Consider the following 24,925-nt stretch of genomic DNA (forward strand, 5'->3'; position numbering starts at 1 on the left):
ATAATAATAATTATTATTAAGCATATCTTTTCTTTGAGGATAATTTTAAACATGTGTTTAAACAGGCATGATTTTCCAAGCACTAGAATCTACTACTAATCTTACTACCGAATCACAATCGAATCTACTACTACTATTTTACTACTAATCTTTATCTGTTTATCTTACTCGATACTCGAAATACAGACATTTGTGTGACTTAATTATTGTTATTATTATCCATTGTTAGCATAAAATATGCATACAAACATACATACGAAATTATGTGCATAATCACTATACAGGAAATTACAAGTATTATAAACATTTTGAATATTAATTGTACATATAAAGAGAAAAAGAATATTTGTTGTTCGGGAAGATTTCTTCAGAGAGGTCTTCAATGACAGCTTTAAAAAAAAAAAACACCTAATAAGAATTTTGTCATTTTTAACTTCTATAGCAAAGTATAAGCAATTTTTGGAAAAACAAATTATATTTAAAGCAAATTCATTACGTATACTTGCCTATGTTAGGACAGATATAAAGTGATACAGCCGTTTATATTTCATTTCCATTTTTTTCATTTCCAATTATTCATTTCCAATTTTATTAAGATAATGATAACACGATTGCGTGACACATCATCTTAATAAAATTGGCATCCTTCCATCTAGTATACGCTAAATTTGTAATTCGGGCATCATAAATAGCATCTTCGTATATCCCCAGAACTAGATAAAGAGACTCAGAAACGTGGTGAGATAAGCAAACTATACTGGAATGACAGAACGTTCATGAACTCCCTATAAAGACTACATCTCTTATATTCTTTCCTTGTTTTAAACTTTCAACCTTTTACTTTTATTCCCAAGTTCATTTGTTCCGATTCTTACTTTAACCTTTAGCTGCTGTGAGCGGTGTGAGAGACCGCTCAAGATTTTTTAACCGTCGTTTCCACCCCTAAAAATGGAGAATGGTTCCTGTCCTTCCTCCTGCATTCCCAAACCCGTCCCAAGAAAGTCACATATTCAGTTTTACACTTCTACCTTTATTATGGTTTCAGTTATCACAGTTTTTACTTTTTATAGATGCGGAACAGTTTCAGTGGACAATAGATGTTATTTCTCGGATGCTTGTTTTTCCTAAAAGTAATAAATATGGCTTCAAACTTAAGGAAACATCCCGTATATCTCACTCAGAAAGAAATTGAATATTTTGTTAACAATATTTTTGATGTAGAATACTCTGATTCTGAAGAACCATGTAGTCACAGAAAAGCAAAAGTGAATCTGAGCTTTCTGCAGATGAATATCATAGTTTTTCTAATAACTGTGAACAAAATGATCATTTTTATGGAAAAAAGCACTTCAAATGAAGCAGAAAAGAACCAAGTAAGAACACCAAAACATAACATAGTAGTTCAGCTCCCTGGTCTGAAACATCCTGCAAAAATAGGCTCTAGAGCAGAGCCCGAAGATACTTGGAATTTATGTTCATACAAATTGTTCCAGTCATATCCTGATGCTACAAAATGGGAAAAAATTATGCTTTTATTAGCTAATCAACTTATTAAACCGCATCTGAAATTTGGGATATCTTCTGTTTTTTTGCCAAGGGAACTGAAAATAATAATTAGAAGAATCTTTGGACAGACGGAAATTAAGAGATTGGATTTATCAAATCAAGAAATACAAGAAAGAAAAACACGTAGTCTGTGCCCACCTTGTAAGATGAGAAAAACAGCATACAAATACTTGGAATGTAGGGAACCAGTATGTCTTCAGTGCTTTCAAATAATGTGTTTTGGCTGTGTATCATTTTACACTTCATCCTTGTTAACAAAGGTATACTAATATATTATTTATTAATAATTAAGTTCATTATTATAGAATTATCGTTTAATTGACAGTAATAAAGTCACCTATTTCCATGTATGTTTTAATAAAATCTTTGTTCCTTAAAACGAAGAAAATAGTCATTGTTTATAGGAATTTAACTGTGTAAAATCAAACGATTTATGTTTAAAGTATATTGATTTAAATGAATTAGAATTTTATAAATATACGTAAAGCATCTATAACATTCCGTAAAAAGGCGTAAAAGTATGTATTTTTACGCGTTTCTTTAAAGCGGTCTGTGATACCGCTCACAGTAATTATGCCGAAAACACTGTCACAGTAGTTAAAGATTAAATACTTTTTTCGAATTTTATTTCATTGTTCTTTTGTGATACTTGAGCTGTTTTATATGTATGGATTGCTTATTCCAATAAAGCCATATGTAACAACAACACTTTAAATTTTCGAATTATATATAAACTAGAGCAGAACTATTTTCTTTTATGTTTTACTTGACTGCTATATCTGCTATAATTGAAAATCTGCAAGCTATATTTCTATTACACGTTGCTACGCGTGGGAGAGTTACATTTTTCTGTGTAAGAATCCAGCAGTTTTCTCAAGCTTTTATATTCATTTTTGCAGCTCAGTCACTGAAATTAATAAAATGTTGAAAGCTAAATTTCCAAAGGAGATGAACGTAATCGATTGTTACAAATAATGGTAGAGAAAGCACTCCTATCTTAAGATCGAACCTCGCTTGACTTTAACAGTCAGTGAAGTGTTAATTAATTTTAACACGTTCATCGCTTGAAATGCCAACTGATTCTTCAACGATTTTGCAATGCACAAAAAAGAGGGGTACAGTTCTATATCTCTCTTCTACTTAGAAAATTGACGAAATTTAACTTGCGTTCTTCGTGTCTCGAAAGCACGACTTAGGATATATATTATATTTATATATAGCATTGTCCTAGCATAGGTATTCTGACACAAAATAGGACGTTTCTTGAAGTAACGGACATATATTTTCAGCATTCAGATTCCACGATTCAGATTATGCCAAAGTATCAACTTTTGTAATGCTCGCACGAATAGTTTTTAAAAAATTAGTTTCCAAAAATTTAACTCCCGAGTGTTAATTGAATCTTGAATATATTTGTTAATATCTCTTTTTATTAACCTCCTTGATTTCTGAATTAACAGTTTGAAATTTAGATTATAGTCAAACAAAACTCGGAAATAATTTTTGATTTAATTCTGAAATCTGCATCTGTTACTTTTATGAATTTTGCAAAAACATTTTTGAATTATAAACTACAAAATTTTTACCATCGCCTTAAATTTTAGATGTATTTATAGGCATACATATACGCACTTTGTTAAATTTATTTAAAATAATGAGCGATGCATCTTTTATTCTGTATGTGCAAAATGAACGGGAAAGGAAAATTGTTTACATTAAATTAAGAATTTCGTCAAGTAAAGGATTCATGGCGCAAACTGACATAAGTTATTTTTTCACTTCATTAAATTTGCACCCACCCTTGTGTGTGTGATTATGGCAAAGCCTCGAGGGCTATCTGCCTAAGGGGATGAATACCTTCGTGGAGGACTTTCTAAGGGAAACTGGCTAGTAAACATGTTACACATTGAGAAAACCGCCCACCCCTGATGGAATTTCATTTTGAATTTGAGTTTCTTAATTTTATTATAGTACATCATATTATATTCTTTAAGGAGACTTAAAATTCCAAACTTCCAAAAATATATGCGTCAGAAAGATATGCAATTTTCAAAATTTCTGAACTAAACGTTTTTCCTTAAGAAAAAAATGAAAAAATAAATTATAAATATGAGATTTTCGAATTTTTTTGTTTTAAACTTTAAACTTCGGGCGGACTAAGGTTTTGTTTATCGCGATCATGCTATTTGTCATTATGGTAAAAACTTTGCAATCAACTTTTGAAGTATTCTCTGGTTGAGAACACTGTACGTAATACAATTTTTGGAAGAAAAAGTGGTTTTTTATTATTGAAAAATTATTTTTAATTTCGTTTTCTTGATTGATAGACTAAAAAGATGAAAATAAAAAATAACATAAAACTTTAACGTTTTCTTTAATTCTCATAAAGTAATTTATGAACTAAGAGGATAAAAATGATGTACCAAACAGTTTAATGCGAAAAAGAGATTAATTAATTCCCTTTAAAATTTATCTGCATTTTTAATTACGATTAACAAAAACGTGAGCACTTACATAACGAATTCCAATTATTAAATCGCATTGTCAGAAATATAAACCATCATTCTTTATAAATTTATCAAGGGAGCCCCAAGCTTTTGTTTTTTCTGATATAAAACTGTAGAGGAATTCTGTAACGAAAATTGTTTAGTCCCTTGTTTCTATTAAACTATATTATAAATTATTTTCCTCCTTTATTTTCATTGACGATTTTGCAATCATGAATAAAACTTATCTAAAATATAACTTATCTATTTTTATTTCAACTGAAACTTTTTAAATTTTGTATAAACCAATGGAATAATAGATATGAATCTTGCTTCGTAAACTTCAGACAGGTTTGAAATTATGTTTGAGGCTTATAATGTAAATGCATCCACCACTCCAATAATCGTACTGCGTGACTGCGGTGTTTCTAAAAGAGTTTTAACTTTGAATCCATTTGGGTTTTACACTGAATTTAATGCAACAAAATTAATCATTGAATGGTCAATGAATTAATTTGAAAAATATCGCGGAGCACAAAATTGCAGCCGAAAGCTAAATTTGCCAAATTAATGATTTCAAGAAAGAGGTTATCTGATAGTAAATTTGCAACGAATTGTCACAATCTCTCGTACGTGCTCTCGCGGTGCAAGTGTTAACACGGCGATTGAATGATCCGTGGTTCGAATACTAGCAAATCCAGTAGTTTGCTTCCCACTTTTCCTGCCTCCGAAATAAACGCTAATATCCGTACAGTGAACCCGAATTAAAATAAGGGAGTGATAATTTGTAATTATCTTGATGTGGTATATATGTTCTCCGGTCTACCGTTCTCGTCCTTCTCCACAATTGCGCACGAAGCGGAGGAGAACATAAGGAAATATCGCATTCTGTCATGTGTGCTCTCCTGGTTTAATTGACATCCCATCTACCTTTTAATGGAAAACACATGTCTTGCAACCGGGAGAGTGCAAAGGCAGACTTTCTTATTCCCTAACTTCGAAACCCATACTCAGCTCTACAAATTATTTATTGAAATATTTCGTTTAGAAAATGAATAACATCTGAAAAGTAACAATGCCAGCATAAAAAAGGAACTGCGAAGAAATGGACTAAGAGGAGCTTTTGTTAAGCACTTCGTGCAAAAACCCTTCAAATATCTAAGCAACTGATGCTTCAAGATAATCCTAACTGTTTGATTTTTCGATTGCTTTTGATAGTCGGTATTAGTTTGTAAGGATTATGTTAATTTTATTAAGAGTTAAATTTTAAGTTAAAGCTCCTTTCCTGTCAAATTCTTAACTTACTACGTTCGGCCAGAACGGAGATTTAGAATCACGTCTGAATACACAATGAGGAATCACGGTATTTAACCGCGAAGTTCTACTTCATTACTAAGTTCTACTTCATTAAGCTAATAAAACTATTTTTGTTTTTTGATTAACACACTCTTGTTTTAGGAGATTATAAAAATTCTGTTGTCATTCCCTTCTTTCCATCAATTAGCTATAAAGTTGCACATATTTTGCAGAAATTTAACTTTCGGGTTGTTTATTCTCCCATCAATAAAATTCCGAGTTCCATACTCAAGGACCCCATTCCGGATATGAATTCCTGGGGTATTTATAGGATTCCTTGCCAGTGTGGTTTAATTTACATTGGCCAAACTAAGAGAGCCTTAAAATTTCGCGTCAAGGAACATGAGGCATATGTTAGAAAAAAGGAAACACAGAAGTCTTCTGTTGCTCAACATTGTTGGTCCGAAAACCACACTTTCAGTTTTTATGCTGCTAAAATTATTCAGAAAACATCTTCCATTGGAGAACTGGATTTTCTAGAGGCATTTCACATTCATAAAAATCTTTCTGTTCTAGTTAACGATCCTAATTCCAATCCAAATTTGCCTTCGGCCTTTAAAGAAATTATGTTTTAGTTCTGGTTTCACCAACAGATGGCGCCACTTGCTTTTTCTTGTCCAGGCTTTCTTATCTTATCTAATCATTATTTCCTATCTGGTTCATTTGCGGTTTTGCAGCTGAAGATGGTGGTTCGGTAAAACCATCGAAACTAGTCCTGTGAAAATTTTGTAAATATAACGCTGATTTTTGTTGTTTGACTTCTGAATTAGTATTTATTCGGCGTGTTATTGTGTCTTAAAATGGGTAATAGTTTCCAACAGCGTTTCTTTTTTCCAATTTTATGGGACGAAACAAGATTCGAACATCTGGCTACTGCTCCATACTGAAATTCTTAAGCGGTTGAGAAGGAGTTCATGAGCTGTAAGAATAACTACTTTATTATTTAGATATGAGTATTCATGTAAGTTGGAAAACAATTAGCTTTTGGGAAAAATGGCTTACTTAGCTGATATATACCTGAATGAACCTGATCAAAAATTGCAATAATGGATTTAAAAACGTAATTTAAGTTTCGAAAGATATGGTGAAAAAGAATTCCTCTTAAATATTTATTCGGTATATTCTAGTGCAAATTTTTAAACCTAAACAGATTCTTAAACTCAATTGAGTTTGTCTGTCAGCAATTATGCATGCTAAGTAGTTATTACTATACTCCTTCATTACTACTATGAATTAATGAAGACAAAGAAAGTCGACTGGGTTCGAAGTCCGTTTACATTGTAGAGTCACTTCATTATTTTGAAGCAGAAGACGTGAAAAACGTGCTGTACTCTCGCCAGGACGCGAAATTTGGACCTCTCAAGTACGCGTTGAGTAGGCTTCCAATTACACCACGAAGGCATGCGATAAGAAGAAGAAAAGCATCTTTATTTGATCACATGACATTCCATATATGTCAAAGAAAAAGAAGGGTTATTAACCTTAAAATCGTACCCTTGAAGTTGAGTTTAAGAATATTTGGCGAAAAAGCTACAGAAATATTTTAACCATTTGCTACAACAATATATGTGTAAACAAAGCTTTCTATGCTCACTGCCAAAACATTTAAAGAGATCTCTACTGAAAAATATTGATCATGATCTGCATGTAGCTCTTTCGACTGTAGTTTTCATATGTATATTAACTGTGGCAAAAGAAAATTCTGCATGTTTATATTTAGACGTAAATGTTTATTTTGTCATTAATTTATTATCAATTGTAAATTTAAAAATGGTGAGTAATTATTTTATGTGTAATTAATTCTTCTATCGTATTTTCATGTAATAATTTTATAAAATTTAATCATAGTTTCATTTGACAATTTGTTTCAGAAATGTGATATTAAGATCTATGTTCAGCTATAAGTCACTACGTACATCATGGCTTAGGTATTTTCATTCGATAAGTTTTGTTTCTTTTGTGCTTATAGCTGCATAAGAAGACTTATTTTAAACGAATATCTAGCTGGAATATTTAAAATTTTAAGTTGTAGAATCAATTGAATCTGAATCTTCAAATTACAAAAAATTCAGAAATGGCCAGTTTCCTTTTTTTTCTCTTTTTCTTTTTAATAACCGGCGAGGTGGAAGATTCTTTTCTCTGACTTTTTTTAAAAGATGCAGCTGATGTAAATATGCAGAAGTGGTGTTTTATCTGTTGTAAACGTTTATAAAACAAGTAGTGCAATCAGGAAGAAATACGAATACGACTTTTTATCTTATCGATATAATAATATGTTTTAATACTCAAAGTAATCCAGAAAACTGATTTTTATTGGCATGAAATACATTTATTTATTCGGCGCGAAATATTGAAGGAAAGAGCATAGTTATAATTACGTTTTAAATATATTTTTAATGGAGGGTATTAAACCACTTATTATTACGGCAAATCGCACGAAGACTATTTGCCTATGGTGAGGGATGCCTTCGTGGAGAACTAAGGGAAACTGGCTTCTATTCACACTGCAAACAGGAGAAAAGCACAAAAACCAAACATAATCGTTCGCCTAAAATCGCACTCATAATGCTTCAGGTATCAATAAAAGTTCTTAGTTGGATATAATGCAAATTATGAGCATTTAAAGTTTTATTATTTAAGTAGATTATTAAAACATGATCCCCATCTGGTATCAGAGCAGTAAGATCGTTAAACACTGCAAGTTTGATCTAACTCAATCCTTGCAATGTAGCTTACTGCTTAAGAATTTTTAATTTACGCTAAACAAAATAAGAATACGTGGTAATTTCCCAAATGCAGGATACCTTTAGACTCAATATTACAAGTTGTCCAAATAGTCATCAGTTACAATACTGCGGGTCACAAGGGGAGAATGCCATTTTCACACTTAATAGTATCTAAAATAAGTAAATAAATAAAATCTCATCTGATATTGTTGTATTTTAAAATATCGAATGAACACTAGGAAATCTTTTAAGCAGATGGGTACTTGGTGTATTTTTTCCGGCTCTATCAATTTTTTCCCCGACAACAGATTTCGAAAGTATGAAGACATGCTATTCGCGGTAGTGATTTTCAGAATAGGGATCTGTTGAATATATGTTAGCTTGGATTTCGCTGAAGACTTTTTTTTTTTTTTTCATAAGTAAGAAAGGTTATGCTACCGAAAATAGAAATCACGTCCGTTGCAAATTTGAGGCTTAAGGCAAGTGTTTCTAAAATACGAGTAAACCCATTTCACTGAATTCTTGCAAGGAATGATTTCGCATTATGTCATGTTGAAGATGCCAAGCTGGCCGCTATCATAATAATAAATATCACTGACGATTTCATAGCAACGTAATGGATTATTCTTGCATCTAAATGATTATTTACGTCTTTCGTGCTAAGACAATTCAATATTTTAAAATGTAACCTAAAGCTATATAACATCAATGCATCCCCAGATACTTACATTTTAATAATTCCTCAAGTTCACATTATGTGTCAAATGATTTTTGTTCTTGAGTTTCAGTATTTGGAAACACCTGCAAAATAATAATAATAATAATAATAATAATAATAATAATAATAATAATAATAATAATAATAATAATACAGTAATCTCTATAATTAAATAAATGACGATTTATTTAATTATCGAATTTAAGGAAAACTTGATTAACAAACTCAGCTATTCAAAAGCAGCGTAATATCACTCTGCAAAGCATAAGATAGTTATTTTGCAAATTTAATTGAAAATGAAAAGAAATGATTTGCCCCTAAGAAAAGCATAGGATTAAATCTTACAGTTTTAAATTTATTCGCAAATATAATTCGTCTGTTATTCATTAGAAAAGTAAGCAATTTAAAAGCAATAAAACACCGTTCTTTGTTAATGTTATTACTAAATACTAGCTAGACCTCATTAAATTCATTACATATTTTATAATGATTATGGCATATTTTAGGTGATTGGCTAGCAGTAATAATAATAATAACAAGCGATTTAAAAATATTTCGAAATTAAATACATTTAAGCACATATATATGCTTTTCAATTGCAGCATTACTCAGCCTTCTTAAGGGATAATTTTCAAAGCATGAAAAGTATTAGATTCAGAGTAATGCTTGTTTTTCATTACAATAAACTAAGTTTTTAACTAGTATGCGAAAGTTAATATATCGTTCCTTTGCTAAAATTTGCTCACATCTATGATTCAACAAATTTGTAAGTACAAATTCAAGTCAAGTTGATTAAAATGACAGTAGGCTTAAAAAAAAAGTAAATTTGCTTCTAAGCTGCATCTCTACTTATATTTTATACAGAATTAAAATGTAAAAAGTAAAGAAATATATTTATATTTTACGTATAACGTTTATATATAATATACGTATATTATATCTATATAATAATATGCCAAAATATACACGTATGATAATAATAATAATAATAATAATAATATAAAAATATACGTATACTGTTTCCCAGTTGCACTTCTGCTTATATATTTTATACATAATACCCATTTAAAAAGTAAGAAACATACTTATACTTTATAACAAGAATAAATATATTTTTCTAATTTATTTTTGGTTAATCTTTAGATTATGGAAACTTGGCGATTTTTTGGCGAAAATTTGGCGACCAACTCTGCTACAGCAACCTGCTAGTTTTTGTTTGGACGCCATTTTGTTTTCACGAAGTAAAGGATTTTTTTTTTTTTTTTTTTTTTTATCTCAACATTTTTTTTCAACAATCTGCTAGCCGAATTACGCTTATGCTAGAACTTTTATGAAACAAAAGTGCTTAATCATGACGAAGATTGGGTGCGAAATTGGGAGAAAGTGCTGAATCACAAACTGCTTGCCACGTTTTTAGGAATTGCACATATACGGTATCATCCATGTACACGTCGACCTATTTTCACTTAAAAAATCATCCCAGAATTGCACAAAAATGGCATTGTGCATACTCTTGACTTTATCCATTTACACTACTAAAGTCCTAGCTAGTAACCTTTATCGCCTTACCAAAATGTCGCCAAACTACCTGTTACCATATTCCAAAGATTAGCCTTATTTTTAATTAATGAAATAGAGCATGATTAATTAAATACATACCTTTATATTAATTAAGAAATTAAATATTTTCTCAGAAAGCAATCTTATCTTCTAGACAGTCAATATTAATACTAAATAAAGGAAAGCATATAGATTTGAAGTGCATATCCAGTAAAAATTTTATCAGGATTTAAATCACGCTTCCAGTAATTTGGAAGATCATGATCTGTATTTTTTTAAATCGAAACTTAAATCAAAAAACAGAATATATATTATTTAGCAAGAGGAATAATATAATAATTAAACATAACGTAACGCTCTGATATTTACACAAATCAAATATTATGATTATTTCTATTAGATCCTTCCTATTCTTAGAAAATAATGACATATGTTTAATTTTCTATGGTAATTATAACATCAAAGCATTAAATCATTAGATGATGGCTTTAATATTACTAGCTGTCCTTATCCAATTTTACTCCCTTTCAGGTTTAGATTACTCCGAAGCTTACGGAATTGCCTGTAAGATTACATTTACGATTAAATTTTGTTAAGTACTTTATGCCTAAATTAGATTTATGTTTAATCTTCTGAGATAAAGCTTATAACCCTCGATTTGGTCATTAGAATTAAATTCGTAAGAAATAGTAATGGGAAGGATTGGATGGTGGACAATGGATAATGGAGATAGGAAATCGGAAATCGGGAGGTTCGTAATGTAACAGCTAAATAACATGAAATATATAAAGAGTTTTAATATTATAATAATATAAAAATTATTTCTAATAAATAATTTTATTAATGCAAATTCATCCAAAACTGTGTTTTGTTGAAATAAAACAAAACAATTATTCATGATAAATGAATTTTATAATATAAAGTTTTATAAGGAGAGGTATGTTTACAATTTTAAGGCACTTCACACATATTTTACTGAAAAATGCTTTTTAACGCGAAAACGATTTAAGCCTGTATGAAAAGGAAAAATTGTTAAAAGGTACTGGATTATTGTTCTTGATAATTGCAGCCAGAGAAAACCTATGTTTTTCTATGTTTCTATGTAACTATGTTTAACTATGTTTTTCTGGAATTTCCCATACCGCAATGTGGCGTTTACTTCGTCAAGGAGTTATAATAAAAAAATAAATTAAAAAAATGCAAACGTCCCAAGGAAGCACAAAAAATGACAGAAAATTGGGGGTCGTTGAAATTGCTTTCTTCGAATGGTTTCAAGCTATAAAGCTAAAAAAGTTTTATGATTCAACAGCATTTTTTACTAATTCGCTAAATGCTAAGAGAGAATTGTATATCAAACTTGTAAAATATTTTCTCCCACCTTCCTGCATGTTCAAGCTATAAAGCTAAAACATTTTTATGATTCAACAGCATTTTTTTACTAATTCGCTAAACGCTAAGAGATAATTTTATATCAAACATGTAAAACATTTTCTCCCACCTTCCTGCATGTTTTCGTGATGTAACTGCAAAAAACACTCATCGCGTATTCGGGAGGTACATAGTTCTCGTAACGACGACGGCGGTGCCCTATTTTCACGTCTCGAGAATCAAAATACCTAATGGCTCTACAAACTGACATATACCTCTCAAGTTGGAGAAGGTGAAATCCAATAGCCATCAGAAATTGTATGGTGAGATAGATGAAGGGTGTCATCATGCAAGTGATAACTGGATCCTAAATGTTTTACATGGCCTGCTAAATAAATGCAAGCCACACGAAATTTATAATGCAGATAAGATTAGATGATGTTACAAAACATTGAGAGAACTCGCATTAGTATTGAAATGAAAAACTGCAATTAGGTTTCTGAAGTAGTGTGTTCCTTTGCTATTAGCTTGCAATATGGAACCAACAATTCAGAAGCAGCATTTGTTGCTGTTGTCTTGCCCATGAATTTCATGGAAGAATGGTTGTCACAGCCTCAAGGAGGTTGGACTTTTATTTCCACCCCAATTTTGAGGGAGAGCACCCCCGGGGGGGGGTGCGAGGGTCTTCCACTCCTCTGCTTTACCCTTCCACCAATCCACCCAAGAGGACTATCGGCTCGCCATATATTTAGAGTGTCTCCTGCCGCAAAGACACTATACATTTACAAACATCCGTACCTTCTCCGGGATTCTAACCCGGGCCCTTCGGTACCGTTGTAGGCTTCCCTAACAACTACACCATCTGGCATCAGAAAACGGCACTTATTATGCAAAAGCAGAAAACATTTAAGTTTAAAATGAAACTATTTGTAATTTAATATGGCAACAAGACGTCATGTTTAACAAATAGTATTTTTACTGATTTTTGTTTTAAGTGGGATACTAGACTGAAAAATTAAAAAAATAGCTTTTCTAATGAAATACCTTTGCAGAGTTCTTATTTCTTTCTGAAAAACTTCCTTGCTGGAAATACAGCTTCATTCAACCCTTAATTTTATGCTATTGTAAAAACTTTTAAATTTCATTACAAAAACTTCTTCAGTAAACGATGAATCGAATTGAATTTTGGGAAAATGCAAGTACTTCGAACTAGATAAGAAAGTCGATATCTTTGATAGCGGCCTTGCATGTTATACTCAATGTCAGGGCTAATCCCTTAAATCAGCTCAAATTAATTTTAAAGTGTGGCTTTTATGCAGGAGAAACTTCAGAGGAATTTCAAACTATAGCTAGAGTGTCAAACATGAATGAGGGAAGTTATTAAGGTTCATTTTTAAAATACGTTGTGTCAATTCATAACAATATTGTTGCGTTATTTTCTGACGCCAGTTGTTACGTTATTTTCTTCCTTCACGTTCGTACGGGGTTCGTGTGGATTTGGAGTGAATAACGACGACAGCACTTCATGGAATATAAAAACAGACTTTATTTACCAAATTAATCAGGACAGCTCCAAAACACTTTTACAGTCTTCGGAAATCTACTCTAAACACGCTGGAACAATCAGCGACACAGCCTTCACGCTGTCAGGCAATAACGGTGGAGATAGCTTCACTGCAAAGTACCAGAAAACAGCTTCCGCCTCTGCTCGGTCGTTCTCGGAACTCAACGTTCTCTCGAGACTCTCCACGTTACAACTCGCAATGCACTCGACGACACACAGAGCACAGCTCCCGACTCTTCGTTTCAGTTGTTCCCGGAACTTAACACAATCTCTCGACGATGCACTAACCGCGATACACTAAGAGACTCTTCGATGCGCTCGACGACCCACTCGGCGCTAGACATCGAGACACTCGGTCAATGACTGACTATCAGCTCGCTAGACGAGGCACACTAGCTGACTGCGGACCATCAGGGTTTATATAGCTTTTGGCTTGTGTTCGAGAACATTCTGGGCTAAACCGGTAAGAATTCGTTCCATAAGGTTCTCCATCCGTCCATGGCATATCGCCAACTTTGTCGCCAAATGAGCGATTTCTCGCCAAATGTGGCAATCCTAGCTTCCCTTGCCATTTTATGGCAACCCTAAATTTGCTGGGGAGAAGCTAACTTACCGCGCCTGTACATTTCGTAACAATATTAAGATAACATGTTGTAGAGACATTAGGTTAATTGGAAAAGCCGGAGAGATGAAAAGTGAGCAAACGCCTTCGCCGGGAATCGAACCACGGATCTCACAATTACGCGCTGAGCATGCAGACCACCACATCACGAAGGCATACTAAGCAGGCGGGAGAAATACGTTATAGTATATAATAATTGACAACGAAAGTGTTAAAAGAAATGTAGAAACTTACAAGAGTAAAATAATACAGAAAGGGGTGATGATATGGCACATCAATCAACCAAAGAAGCATAGAGTTCTAAGGAAAACTCCTGAGCTGAAAGGTGTTGATTAGAAAAACCGTCAATACTTTTATGAAACTGAAAATAGAGTTGGAAAATTGCTGTTGAACAATTTGAAACAAACATTGATAGAATAACTGCTTGTAAGATATAAAATTTCTTAAATATAATCATAAAAATATTTTTTATGAAACATTTCTAAATGAATTTAAAAATTGTATAAGTAGCTTAATTTTTGGTATTAGTTATTAATTATTACTGGACTAACTAATGAATTATTTGCTAGTTATTATTTTTTACATATAAAGGGGAAAACGGATATCACAACTTGCAATAGACTACAGATTGTCGTGTGTTGAACCCAGTCGCTTAATAAACTCAGATATGTTTTTAACGAATGTGATTTTAACAAGCAGTGAGTATAATATTAGAATGAATGGCTTAGGTTTTAATGAATTTCGAAAACACTTCTCCATAAAAGAGCCTTTTTCCTTTAAATTTAGGCACTGAAGACACCACTTAATCACAGTTTATTATTCGGATATTGCTATCGAATTGAAGAAGTCTAACCCATTTGTTTATGAAAATTTGGTAAATTATCGCTTATTGCGATTAACAATTCAGTTAATACAGCAAAATAAAACGGTATGAAAAATTCATAATGTAACTTTTGCATTTTCCTAATTAAAAAGCTGCGAAAGTATTTATTTATATAGTTCTGGTTATATTTGTATTATACTATTTGAATTCGGATGCTAATTTTAAAGATATTTCTTGCCATTATTTAATTTTATTATGCGGTTGAGCTTATCAAGGTAGCCATGGACCAACGTAATCGTATTAAGCGGCATCCACTGTACATCAAGTAGTAGCGCACGCTAAGTAAGGTGTGTCATAATATCGAGGACGAGCCTTAATTAAATTTTACATATAGAAGAAAGATATTCAGAACAATGTTACAAAGACCTTTTAAACTTGTGGTTGCTATAAAAACTTAAGATTTTTAAATTTAAGGCAATTTAAGGTTTCTAAATTTGAAACGTATAGATAAAATAAATTGCATTTAAAAACCCTCATCACATCATATCTCCACTTTGCATTTTGAAGCAGTACTCTCTGTTGCTTATGAATAGTAACAAATGCATTAAGAACTGTCATGTCAATGGAAAGCATAGACCAGTATTGCTTCGCAACGTTGAGCATCATTTACTTCAGCAAAGGATACTCTTGAATACTCATGTCATTCTTTATAGCTTCGCATCGTATAATGTGCATGTACTCATTGATATTCATGAAACACCACCGTTAAATAATGAAATATCTGCAAATGTGTAACTAAGTAGATGATAAAATGATAATGGTTTAGTATCGTTTTTGATGGATCAATTAAAATAAGCCTTAAATTACTGTTAAATTAATATTATTGATTAGAAATCAGGCTGCGTGCTGTTAGTTTAGTGTAGAGAAATTTAAAAAAGTGAAACTAAACTAGAAAGTACCTTTCTATTTGCAAGAGAAATTTAATATTTCTATATGCTAAAAAACCTTAATGAGAGCTTTCAAGATTAACCTTTTTAATACTCCATCCATTTCGAAGAAATAATTCACTGACTTGGGAAACTTTTTTAATTTATCAAACACTTTTAACACTATTTAACAAAAACTCATCTCTTACAGCAAAATCTCCTAAACAGGAATCTTAGGCGACAACATCAAGAATATTCTTTTCGTACCGTTAAATGAAGCGTTTTCGCTACATTAGCTTTACTATCAAAAACTTCTTTCTCTAACACATATAAAATGAAATGAATATAACTTACCCGCGCATTCAACAAGTTGATTTCTTAGGGTTTTTACCTATTCTGTGTGTATACTGAGTCTGTCAGGCTGCTTTGATATAGCTTACCGTTCCTTTAAACTGCTCAACTTCTAAATCCTGCGCAATAAAACGGATCGATAATGAGAATTTTGAGTGGAGAAAAGTTTATCCGCAAATGGGTAGAGTGCTTTTACCTGTGAAATTTCGAATACGTAGAGAAGAATACTTGGTCATTAACGTATTAATCAATTTGATGAAGGCTATCAACACTTTACAACAAATGTCTAATTCTTTTAATAAAAATAGTTCAGATGCTAGTTTTACCAACAGACAGAAATCAGGCAAATAATTTAAATTCCTTCAAATTTCTTTCCGAAGATTTTGCAATGTAAATTTATATGAAAAGCGCATTATTCTGTCTGCTATAATTAATTTGGCAAGCATTATTCTTTATATATTAATATTTTATTGGTATTGTTACGTATGTATGGGTTCGTAATACATTGGATGCACAAAACGCCGATGATAGCTTGATAAAATTCATTTTACCAAAAGAACCACTTTACAATTCCGCAAATTTTCACAAAAATACGTACAGCTCTTCTCAGTATCACAGAACACAATTTGCACTCTTCATAGTTACCAATTCAAACTGTTGAGAATGTTAAACACAACGCAATGCAAAGCGCCTCTAAACGGCAAAGCTCGTACATATTTATCTCAGTATTCCGAAGTCGACTCTGAACAAAATACTGGAAACTGATGCTCTTTCTGGATTTATATACTTTATCCCCTGACGCCGAAAAACTTCAAGTAACTTCCATTTCTCGAAATTACTAAAAGAAATATGAGGTTAAAGTTACATATAATGACCGGATACGATTACAGTTACCTATAGGTGCCATTTACAATTACACAGAAACCCCAACGAAATGTCGCCAAACAGTCGCCCGTTTGGAACTTTTGTCAAAATTAGTGAGACAATTTTGTGGCCAAAACCATAGTGAGCTTGGAGATATTTCTCCAATTTAATGAGATAGTTATTTAGCTCAATGTTAAATAGACTTTGCCCTGTAATTTTATTTTTTCGCCAAAACTTCCCTTTCTTAGGGCATTTTATGTTACATTATACAAGGCATACCGCAATTTTAAGCAAAATTTCACTAAAATTATTTTTGTGTACAAAATTCTTATAACAAAATTCGTATGTACAAAATTCATGTAACAATATATACATTTTTACTCAGTTTGCTCGACCTACAAATTAAAAGACATGTATATTTCTCATTCTTTCACTGTATATATAGTTTCTTAAAACTCTGTCAAGCGTATTGCGCCAATTTTCATTTACCTTAGTAAATGAAAAATTCAGAACAAAGTCTGGAGTGCATTCAAGAGAAATTCTAAATTAATAAAATGAGAGAAAAAGCTTTGCTTAATTTAATTGTGCCAAATAATTTAGAACTATAACTGATGCGAATTAAAGATATTAGTTATAAAGTAAACTGAATATTTAATATAAAAATGTAAAATAAGTGTGATTGTTAAGTTCAGTTGTCGAAGATTCATCAACACCAAAATCGCGGGAGCAGTAAAATGGCAGTCTTGAAAATTCTCTCTGCACTGTTTGGACGTAATTTCGCTGTGCTCGCTTCCTATCGCAACCGTTACCAATAATGTAAATGTTCTTTAATAGGTACGAGTACAGTGCCAAGTGATTGTGGTTACAAATGTGAATCTAAATAAAAAAAGGAATTCAAACCGCCTCGAGTGCCAAGTTCTTAGCCTTTACGAATTCCACGTTTTAAGTATGAAGTATCTTCGCAATCAGCATTTCTACGCATTTACATCTCAGTGTTTTTACACCAGCGTTTCCAACGTTTGTGCTTTTATTACACACACACACACACACACATATATATATATATATATATATATAAATGAATAAATGCTACTGTTATGAAAAGGTACATTTTTATTTTATAAAAGCATTTCTATGATGATGATAATGACACTGATAACTTATATGTATAATGGCATTTCCAATACGGGGCCTTAGGGCCGGCTTATTTTATCTTACCAAGGCCGATTTCTTTGACCAATCCGCCACTGGTGACGGAGAACGAAATATGGAAACCTTCGCATATCAGGTTCAATGTTCCGTCTTACTTTCTTCGGGAACATGCAAGGACCTGACTCGGAACAGAGAGCTTACTAAAGCTATGTTCAATAACTGTGGGAAGTAGACAGGATACACAAGAAGGGTATACAAAACCCTTTATTTTTCTCTATTTACAATAACTTCCGTACTTCGGAATACAAAGACCAACTACTTGTGGTCTAAACGTAAAAATATTAAAATAAAACTAAACTCTAATTTGACTTTGAAATAATAAACGTGGAAGATTGGCCTTATATTAACAGGAAGCCGTATGTAGTACAGAGAACTGTGAACACTACAATACGTTTAAAGTTATCAAGAGGATTAAACTTCTGGCCTGGAAGACAACCAGCAACTGAGTAAAACTTCTAAGGTAAGCGGCCTGCTTCGACTAACTGCTTCCTCTCTCTCGCTTGGCAAAAAGCCACAACTTAAATACTTGGCGTTCGCCAGACAAACTTTGCATAAATACGTTAACGCGTATAATTCTGGCCGGAAGTAGAAAATAAGAAGTGATAGTAAAGATTTAAAATAAAATAAACGTTAGTAAAACTTAAGATCTTTACATATATTTTCCTTTCCGGGGGTATACTTGATTACCAGATTATATTCTTGTAGCTTGAGTGCCCATCTTATTAACCTTGGGGATAAGTTTTTCCCTGAGTACAATCTAGTTACCGCCGCATGATCAGATTACACTGTTATTGGCGCCTTTCCAAAATAGACTCGGAACTTTTGCACTGCTAACAAAACTGCAAGTGCCTCTCTCTCCGTCGCGGAATAGTTTCTTTGTGTTTGATTTAAAGTTCGGCTAAAAAATGCCACGGGCTGTTGATTTTGCGAAAGTAACGCTCCTACCGTATAATCCGAAGCATCCGCTGAAATTTCTAAATTCTCATCCTTTTCAGGAAATTTCAACACAGGGGCTTGCGTTAATGCTTGTTTTAATTTTTCGGAAGCACTATTGGCTTCGGCCTTCCACGAGAATCTTGCCTTTTTCCTTTTTAATTTTAACAATGGTTCAGCAATAGCTGCAAAATTTTTTATAAAGGACCTATAATATGAACAAAGTCCTAGAAAAGAAGAGAGCTTCTTTGCCGTGTTTGGAGTCGGATACTTTTGTACAGCGATTATTTTTGATTCATCTGTCTCGATCCCTTTTTGCAATATTTTGTAACCTAAATATTATAATTCAGGGGCTGCAAATTTGCACTTTTCGACATTAACTTTTAGACCGGCCTCATTTAATAAAGAAAACACCTGTCTTAAATCCTGTATATGTTGGTCGAGATTATCACTAGTAATAATGATATCATCTAAATAGATAAATGTGGACTTTCCAAGAACAGGTCTTAACACAATGTCCATGCATCGCTGAAATGTTGCTGGGGCCCCAGAAAGGCCAAACGGCATACGCAAAAATGCATAAGTGCCAGACTTGGTTATAAAAGCAGTCTTAGGCACGTCCTCAGGCCTAACCCCTATTTGAAAATAACCAGTCGTTAAGTCTAAAGTCGTCATATATTTGGTGGATGTTATGTTCCTTAGAATTTCTTCAATAATAGGTAACGGATATACCGGATATTTAGTTATGGAGTTTAATTTACGGTAGTCAATTGCGAATCTCCACCTTTTTGGATGTGTCAAAGGATAGTCATTATTTTTCCTACATAAAACCACCGGGCTAGCATAACTACTTGAGATGGGCGTTATGATCTTTTTACGTAGCATATCGGTGATATGCCATTCTATAATTTTTTCCTTATTCTTATCATACCGGTATGCTTTGTGGCGAACTGGCATTGAATCTCCGGTGTCAATACTATGGTTAGTAACCTGAGTAAATCCTGGAATATCACTAAATAACGAAGCAAATTCACTTACCACTTGTCGGATTCTTCCTTGCTCGTCATTAGGCAGGTGGTCAAGATTTAACATCGGCGGTTCTGTTTTCTCTTCTCGAACTGGTTTCATCGTCAGCTTAAGGGACGCTTCATTAAAATCCAGCGTTGCTTGTGCCTCTGAAAGAAAATCTATTCCTAAAATAATATGTGCTTGCAGATTCTTTACTATGAAAAACATCACCTTTACTTGTTCGTCCTTGATACGGACATACAGCGGTAATTTACCTATACACTTACATTTTTCTCCTTGCGCCGCTAACTCTGTCGTATTATCCGAATTATATATGCGGTATTTCCGAAAATACTTCCTAAAAAAATCTTCTACCACACAGGAACACTGCGCGCCTGTATCCAGGAGTGCGGTGGCTGGGATATTATTCACCAACACTTCAATCTTCGGAAGAGTCAAATTTTTCACCATTACTGTATTTAACTTGAAGGAAGAGGGGTTTTCGTGGCCTTCGGATTTCCGCACCCTCCCGTCAGCAGAAATCCGTTTTAGTTTAAATTATTTTTCATTTCCGTGCTTTCCTTCTTTTTCCACTGGCCTTGAGACTTTTTTCCTGGATTGCTATTGAACTGTCGACGTTCGCCGGCTGTTTTTGAATGCTCGGGTTTCCTTGCCCAATGATTCGCTTTGTTTCCGTAGCCGTGTGCTTGAGTTTGCTGTAGTCTTGGCGCACCAAATTGGTTTCGCTGTTGTTATTGTCGTCTTCGTTCAACGTCCGCCGTTCTTCTACTTTCAAACTGGATTGCTAGCTCAAATAACTTTTCCAGTGTAGTCGGATTTCTTAATTCAATAAAGTCTTGCACTTGGGGCAGTAACCTCGGCAAAATCACTTGAATTATCTCAGGATCCGGACGGTTTCCATACAAGAGTTTAAAGACGTGAATTTTTCTTAAAATAAAGCTTGAGAGATTTTCGATTCTTTGCTGATATATACTAAAAAGTTCCGTTTCTAATTTCGCATGATCCCTTACAACAGGGAAGGCTTTTACTAGGGCAGTCTTGAAATTCTCGTAAGTATAGGTGGGACTTCCTGCTTGACGCAAGAGACTTCTGCCTATACATTTGAACCAATTAAGCGCTTGGCCCCTCAAAGCGCTGGTAGCTAAGGTAACTTTTTGAAATTCGTGCACGGGGTAGAGCATTAAGTGGTCATCCAATTTTTCCAAAAAACTGGTTACCGGTGAGTTTCCATTAAATGTTGCTTCTGGTTTCATCGAAGCGCGCATGGTCTGGACGATGTAACCAAATCCTTCCAGGGCAGCAGCTGGCATTTCTGGATTCTGAGCCGCTTCTGCAGGCAGCACAGGTTCTTCTTGAAACTCGGCCATGGTTATTCTTCTTCGTTGGACGCCACTATCAGGTTCAATGTTCCGTCTTACTTTCTTTGGGAACATGCAAGGACCTGACTCGGAACAGAGAGCTTACTAAAGCTATGTTCAATAACTGTGGGAAGTAGACAGGATACACAATAAGGGTATACAAAACCCTTTATTTTTCTCAATTTACAATAATTTCCGTACTTCGGAATACAAAGACCCACTACTTGTGGTCTAAACGTAAAAATATTAAAATAAAACTAAACTCTAATTTGACTTTGAAATAATAAACGTGGAAGATTGGCCTTATATTAACAGGAAGCCGTATGTAGTACATAAAACTGTGAACACTACAATACGTTTAAAGTTATCAAGAGGTTTAAACCTCTGGCCTGGAAGGCAACCAGCAACTGAGTAAAACTTCTAAGGTAAGCGGCCTGCTTCGACTAACTGCTTCCTCTCTCTCGCTTGGCAAAAAGCCACAACTTAAATACTTGGCGTTCGCCAGACAAACTTTGCATAAATACGTTAACGCGTATAATTCTGGCCGGAAGTAGAAAATGAGAAGTGATAGTAAAGATTTAAAATAAAATAAACGTTAGTAAAACTTAAGATCCTTACACGCATTCTTCCAAAAAAGTTCATTTCGATAACAAAACAACAATAATACTGATAAAGCCAAAAGACACCATAAAGGTTGTTTCTCGAAGTCAGCCGATTCAAGTATGTCATACAATTTTGATTTCTGAGGTACTATAGTCGGGAATTATTTGGAAGAAATTAGCGCAAAATAGAATTTCAAGTAGAAACTTCATGCAGGATCACGCAGAGGAAATCAGAAAAAAAGCTTTTGAAACGTAAGGGGTCAGAACCTTATATTTCTGAAGTAAAAATATGCAGAAAAAGTCTGGAAATTGTATCTGATAAATCGTCAGAACTATAAAGCAAAAATTCAGAATACAAACTTCAATATTTTAAATATCTCTAATAAAAGTGGAAAATTTTAATTGAGAAAACGTGTAGATCAAATTCTTAGATACATTACTTAGATTATATAATTAGAATTCATTTGTCTTTCAGTAGGCATTTTTTCCGCTTAGGTTTCTTTACTACATATTATTCTCTTTACTACATATTATTAGCTCGTATCTTAAAACTTGTAATGTGATATTTTTAAATATAAATGTTTGTTCATATTTAATTTGATTTTTTCTAGAGTATTACATTATTTTTCTGATGAGTATTATAAATATTCGACTGCTGTAGTCTTGGGTCCGTGTTCGAATCCCGGAGAAGACAGGGATATTTGTAAATGTATATTTTTGAAACATCGGAGCACTTAAGATTTCATCGAGCCGACAATCCTCTCAAAAGGTTAGTGAGAGGGAACGAAGTTTGTGAGAAATTCAGATCAGTCTCCTTAGGGATTCTGCTTGCATACTTCCTGGCTCTTGCGCAACTTCGCAATATCTGCCAACAAGTATAATATGCATATGACTACCAATTTGCTTCAGTATCGAAATGCACAGCACTGCTTCTGTTACTGACATGATCATTACTATTTATTATTTACTTCAAATATTGTATATTTGATTAGTAGTTTGCACATTTAAGTTCTGCTACTTTGTTATGGCCACATTGTTCATTGAGGTATATCATAATATTCATCACGATGTCCATAATTACATTGTAAGGATTACGTTAATTTTTCTAACAGTTAAATTTTGAGTTAAAGTTCCTTTCATATTGCTTCTTAATTTCAACTTACAACTTCCGGCCAGAACGCATTTTTAGAATCACGTTTGAATGCAAATTTGAGGACTAGTATTTAACCGCGAAGTTCTAATGTCTTAGTTAGTCTTAACTACTCTTAACTAAAAAGATGTAAAAAGCGCATATAAAGCATAAATAAAACATGCAGACACACTGAAGAATATTTGACTGCTTGCAGTTGTACAAGCAATATACACAGTCCTTATATACTTTGAGTAGTTACGCAATGCTTATATTAGATACACGATGCTTATAGATATTTACACAATGCGAAATCAGTTAGATACACAATGCGAGATCAGAAACACTGTGCTTGTAGAGTATTAGTTATTAGATTGCACACAATTATACAAACAGAATAAAACACTGTTCAACAAAATACAACACAGTTTTACATGCAGTGTCATGCAGGCTCTGTTGCGTAATGTTGCCAAGCCCATTAATTCTATATAGAGGTATTAGATTAAACAGGTAATGCGGATACAATGCAGATAAATTCAGACTATTTATACACTATGTATATGACAGGTACAATACAGACAGGTTATATAATACCGTTAGTATGCGCCGCGATCAATAATTGCAGACGAAACACTTTGTTGCAACGTATACAGTGCTTATTAGATATTGTACTAGGTACACAATGCTTATAGAATTAGAATATATACACAATTATTTTATATACACAGTGCTTACAGAATATATACACAGTGAAGGATCAGTTACACAATGCTTGTTGTATATTAAACATTAGTATTATATTTCACATTATTATATAAACCGAATAAATCACTATACAACAATATGCAAGACAAAGATAGTACACTGGTGAAATAAATTAAGAGAATTTGCATATTTTATCGACTTGCATGAAAAGAACTGAACTGAAGGAAAAACGACTGCTTTTAGATAAAAATGCAAATCTTGTACGGCAAATACGTAAGCATACACGTGTGTGTAGGCGGAGCCAGCAGAAAAACAAGCTTTGTAAGAAGGTGGAGGGTAAGGTGAATTGCGTTCGCTAGCACACCTCGGCGAATTTCTTGGTGTTATTTTGCAGCAATCAGTTAAATCACATCGGAACAGTAAATATGAGTAACCATCAACGTTTAAATGATGGAATTAAGTGGTGAATTGTGGGGAGGCTAGAAGCAGGCCAGTCGCAAGTCCAGATATGCAGAGAGTTTAATTTAACGCCCAACGTCGTATGTAACCTACGGAAAGAGTTCCAGGATATTGGATCCTTCGAGAGAAAGCCTGGGCAAGGTTGTCCAAGAGCCACGACGGCCGGAGAAGATCGCTGTTAGTCCATTTTAGCGAGGCAGAGGGGCTTAGTCCATTTACAGAGGGGCTACATTTCCTCAGCTCTGTCGGGACTTATATGTGGCCACAGGAATCCGAGTAACAAGGGTGACTGTTTCCAAAAGACCGAATGAGAGAGGGTTGTTTGCCAGGAGACAGGCTGTTTGCGTCCTGCTCACGTCTACGGACAGGAGAGTCCGATTAGCGTGGTGTATGCAGCATAGTGATTGGAGTACGGAGCAATGGGTGACCCTTCTGTTCACCAACGAGTCCCGTTGTAGCCAAAACACCGATTGCACTGATAAACTGCCTATTTCCAGTATGACAACCTATTAACACATTTTTTTTGGTGTGTACTGCAACCGCTGTTTCAGACCTTCAGACTCCCATG

The sequence above is a fragment of the Stegodyphus dumicola genome, chromosome 2 (assembly GCF_044657685.1).
Source record: "Stegodyphus dumicola isolate Sdum_Otavi_A_Nest chromosome 2, ASM4465768v1".
Taxonomy (NCBI): domain Eukaryota; kingdom Metazoa; phylum Arthropoda; class Arachnida; order Araneae; family Eresidae; genus Stegodyphus; species Stegodyphus dumicola.